Here is a 4907-nt window from a genome sequence, read left to right as displayed (position 1 = left end):
CCTGGAAACATGCATCCCTAAGAGAAGTCTTGAGGGAGCACAAACAAGATGGAGGGCCAGGAATGGAGTCAGTATTGTCAGCACGCCTACAGTGATTTTGCGGTAATTCAGTGATGCCTCTTTCCCTATTAGACCATGCTTTTTATTTTTTTTCTTAAAAAAAAAAGGTTTTATTTATTTATTTTGAGAGAGAGAAGGGGGAAGGGCAGAGAGAGCGGAAGAGAGAGAGAATTCCAAGCAAGCTCCATACTGTCAGCACAGAGCCTGATGTGGGGCTTGAACTCATGAACAGTGAGATCATGATCTCAGCCAAAACCAAGAGCCTGTTGCTCAACCAAGTGAGCCACCCAGGCACCCTGACCATGCTTCTTATTTGACAACTATCATACTGTATTATAGTTATCTTCATTCTTCCTTAATTATATGTTCCATATGGGCAAGAAATACGACTTTTCAATATTAATGACTAAAAATATTTTACAAAATATTGGATTCCTTGCCTGTGGTTCACGGGGTATTTAAAACATAGAGAAAAAGAGGCGCTGTTACTGGTTACAAATGCACTTTATTGAAACTAATAAGTATAAATACTTTTTAAATATCCATTTTGACAATACAGAAAGTGTATATGAAGCTCAAAGGCTCCTCAAACAAATGACCATCAAGTGGTAAACACTTCACGATGATTGATAACTCTGAAGGAGCCATAAGAATCATTGGGGAAATAAACAGGTGACAATTACAATCTTGTGGAAATTAAAATATGTAGTTTTACAAGATGGCTGATCTCCCAGTTGCTCGGTGTACTGGAGAGGAGATTATAGTGCATACAACTGATCAGTCCATGCAATATGATTCAACTCACCCTCATCCTAAGTGTTTTTGTGCTTCTCAGGAAGAGAGGACTTTCAGGGATTCCTCCTAGAGTGGAGATTGATAGTGGTGTAACTTTAGCTGTTAGGAGCACAGGCATATTTACAGTAGACATCAGGTTTACTTACAAAGTTTTGGGCCACATAAATTGTCTTAAGACATGATTTGTGAAAAATGTGGCCAGGTGGTCAAATCTTAATGTACTCACTTTCTTATCTTTTAGCCCAGAACTCCTCCTTGTCCAGATTTCTACTTTTATCTCTGGTAGTAAAAAAAAAAAAAAAAAAAGCACAGAACTAGAGCAGAGAAAGGCTTAGCTAGAGGCAGTGTATTATTGAGGTAACAAAAGGTAACATAGTCATAGGTTTAAAGGTTAAGAGGGATCTTTGATTAGGATGACTCTCTTGGGGGAGAGGGTATTGCACTGCGTACCAAAGTTGACTCTGGCCCCCCATAATGCACGTCCATCTTATGTGCAAACTATGTTCAGCCCATCCAACATTTGCAAATGCCTTAACTCTTACAGCATCAACTTTGAGTCCAAATTCTCTTTTAAATCTCATCACCTTTGGGGCGCCTGGGTGGCTCAGTTGGTTAAGCGGCCGACTTCGGCTCAGGTCATGATCTCGCGGTCCGTGAGTTCGAGCCCCGCATCGGGCTCTGTGCTGACAGCTCGGAGCCTGGAGCCTGCTTCAGATTCTGTGTCTCCCTCTCTCTGACCCTCCCCTGTTCATGCTCTGCCTCTCTCTGTCTCAAAAAAATAAATAAACGTTAAAAAAAATTAAAAAAAAATAAATCTCATCACCTCCAAAGTCCCCCATTTCCTTACCTAAATCATCTAAATCAGGTAAGGGTGAGGCTCTGGGGAAAATCTCTTCTAAGGCACAATTCCTCTCCATGTTGAAGCCTGTGAAACTCAAGAAACAAGTTATCTGTTCCCCAAATGCAGTGGTGGGACAGGCAGAGGAAACCGGAGCAGGCATTTCAGTTCACAAAAGGAGAAAAGGGAAGGAAGGGTACCAGTCCTAGGGAATTTAAAAATGCAGTTGAGACGCTAACATTGGCCCTAAGAATAACCCTCTGTAGTTTTCAGCTCTGCCTTTTGGGCTTATGACTCATTCCGCTGAGGTTGCACCTCCACCCTTGGAATCACCCCCCACCCCCCTCTTTTTTTCAATATCAGAGATAGCATGTATTTGTAGCTGAAGAGTTTTACCAGCCTGTCTTCTGGCTATGGAATTATGGGAACTCTACAGCCTTTTTTCATTTGGACCTCTCTGTTGCCTTCAGTCCAAACTGGCAGTATTTCTGCTGGCATGAAGTTACCATGAACTTCATGAGTCTCCTATGTAGGTCACAAGGATTCACTCCATTAGAAAAGAAGCCCCTTCCACGGGCCTTTCTTAGATAACCTCATCTCTAGTTTTGGCTTCCGCTGAAATGGTGGAGGTGGATCCATGAGTCACAGGCCTAATCTCTTCGAGGAAGACGTCTCTTTGTGACTGACTATGTTGACCTTTTGTCCCTTCTGAGGCACTAGAAGATGGTTGTCCAGTCACACTCTTGGCCATCTTTCCAGAACGCTCTTGACAGTGAATCTTGCGGTTTTAGAGTCTTCTGCAATCTGGATAGCTGAGAATTTCCCATTTCATCAAGTCCTGGTTCCTTTTTTATTTATTTCTTCCCCCTTCCCCCTTCTCTTCCCTCCTGCAGTTTATTATAAGAAGCAAGAAGAAACCAAGCCTATTTTCAACACTGAGAATTTCCTCAGAAAAACCCAAGTCCATCACTTACAAATTCTGCTTTCCATGTAACTGTAGGACACAGTTCCACTCAAATTTCTGCCACCATATAACAAGAATTCTCTTTCTTCCAACTTCCAATATGTTTTTCATTTCCTTTTGAGCCCTTACCAGCAGCGCATTTACTATCCTTACTACCATTAGTCAGCTTAATGATGATTTAAGTATTCTCTAAGACAATATAGATTTTCTCTCCTATGCTCCTCATTTCCTTCTGAGTCTTTATTAGCAGAGTCGTTAAAATTCATCTTTTTACTAACAGTCTGTTCAAAGCAGGCATGGCTTTTCTAACATGCTCCCCAGAGTGGTCCAGTTCCTACCCTTTCCTCAATTCCAAGGCCACTTCCACTTTTTTAGGCATTTGTTACAGTAACATTTCATTCCACTTCCAATTACCAAGATTTGCAGTAATTTGCTGCTGTAATAAATTACTGTAAATTTAGTGGCTTAAAATCCTAATTTATTATCTTACAGTTCTGGACATCAGACATTCAAAATGGGTCTTACTTGTCTAAAATCAAGATGTCAACAGGGCTCTAAGGGCATGTCTATTCTTTGGTCTTTTTCAGCTTCTAGAAGCTTCTCACACTTTTTTTCTCATGACCCTTCTACTCTCACAGCCAGAAGTTTAATGTCCTCATACTTTTCCCTCTGACACTTCCACCTTACTCTTATAAGGACCCTTATAATTACATGGGGTCCACTCAGATAATCTAGGGTCATCTTTCCATCTCAAGATGCTTCACTTAATTACATCTGCAATGTCCCTTTTCCCATGTAAGGTGTTCACAGGTTCCAGGGATTAGGCCATGGACGTCTCGGAGGGTGGGGCATTGCATTTCCTTCCAGAGAAACATACTATAAAAATGAGTTCCTTGAAAGCAGAATTCATACCTTCCTCCTTTCTGTATCATCAGAACCTAGTACAATCATGTTCTGGCACCTAGAAGGCACCCAGCAAATGTTTTTAATTGCTTTAATCAAGAAAAATATGTATTCGGTATCTGCTATGTGACAGACACTCTTTTAGGTGGTTGGGAGAAATAGTGAACAAAACACAGTTCTTATTCTTACAGGCCTTATATTCTAGTGTGGAGAAGCAGAAAGTACATGCCAAAACTATGTATTAAGTGATGATATGAAGAAAAACAAACCAGGATAAGGACAGAATGTGCTAGTGTGTATGTAAGAAGTCCTCTCAGAAAGGATGCCATTTGACTAGAGACCAAAAAGAACTGGAGAAACAAGATTTATGAGTATTTGGGAGAAGAATATTAAAAAAATTAATGTTTTATATTATTTTTGAGAGAGAGAGAGAGAGAGAGAGAGAGAGAATGAGCACGGGAGGGGCAGAGAGAGACACACAAAGAACTTGAAGCAGGCTCCAGGCTCTGAGCTGTCAGCACAGAGCCCCATTCAGGACTCAAACCCACTAACTGTGAGATCATGACCTGAGCCGAAGTCAGATGCTTAACTGACTGAGCCACTCAGGTGTCCCTGGAAAAATATTTTAGAAAGATGGAAGATATGTGCAAAGATTCTGATTTAGGAACGTGGCTTGGATTTTGAGTTTTTAAGGATAGTAAGAATACAAATGAGGGTCACAATGAGAGAGGGAGAGAATGGTATCAGATGAAGTCAGACAGGTAGAAAGGTGACAGAATGCATAGGATTTTGTAGTCTGTGGTAAAGATTTGGATTATACACAAGGAGAGAAATGGAGGTACATTACAGGGTTGGAACAGAGGCTAGTAAATATCTGACTTGTATCTGAAAAGGTTAATCTGGTTGCTGTGTTGAATACCAACTGTGGAAAGGTTAACGGGGGAAGCAAGGAAACAAGACAGGGCTATTGGAATAGACCCAGGAAGAAGTGATGGTGATTCGGATTAGTTTGGTAATAGTAGTAGGGGTAAGAATTTGTAGTCCATTCTGGACACATTTTTAAGGTGGGGCTTGTATGATTTGCGTGATGGATTGGATGTGGTGTGAGAGAAAGAATGCAATTATCTTTCTTGGATTTGGCTGAGCATTTGACGAGTGGAGACACCATTTTCTGAACTGGAGAAGATTAGAAAATAAGAACAAAATCCCAGTTTTGTATATGTTTAGACTAATGCTTATCAGACATTAAGTCAAATTCTTATGGAGGCAGAGAGACATGGGAGACTCGAGTTCAGGAGAGAAACTGGGGCAAGAGATATTCTTTTGGGAATCTCAGTACATGGATGC

At 40.9% G+C, this 4907-nt stretch overlaps 1 long non-coding RNA gene across 1 annotated transcript; it reads right to left on the bottom strand.

Annotated features, from left to right (window-relative positions):
- Positions 1-1131: 1131 nt before the first annotated feature.
- Positions 1132-4029, bottom strand: LOC122474728. The gene is made up of 2 exons (XR_006294995.1): positions 1679-4029; positions 1132-1439 (listed from the first exon to the last, which is right to left on the bottom strand). It is a non-coding gene; the product is annotated as an uncharacterized LOC122474728 (long non-coding RNA).
- Between the last annotated feature and the right edge of the window lie 878 nt (positions 4030-4907).

Source organism: Prionailurus bengalensis, chromosome D4 (genome assembly GCF_016509475.1).
Source record: "Prionailurus bengalensis isolate Pbe53 chromosome D4, Fcat_Pben_1.1_paternal_pri, whole genome shotgun sequence".
Classification (NCBI taxonomy): domain Eukaryota; kingdom Metazoa; phylum Chordata; class Mammalia; order Carnivora; family Felidae; genus Prionailurus; species Prionailurus bengalensis.
Note: the sequence above shows the minus strand (reverse complement) of the source record. Positions and strands in the feature narration are given on the sequence as shown.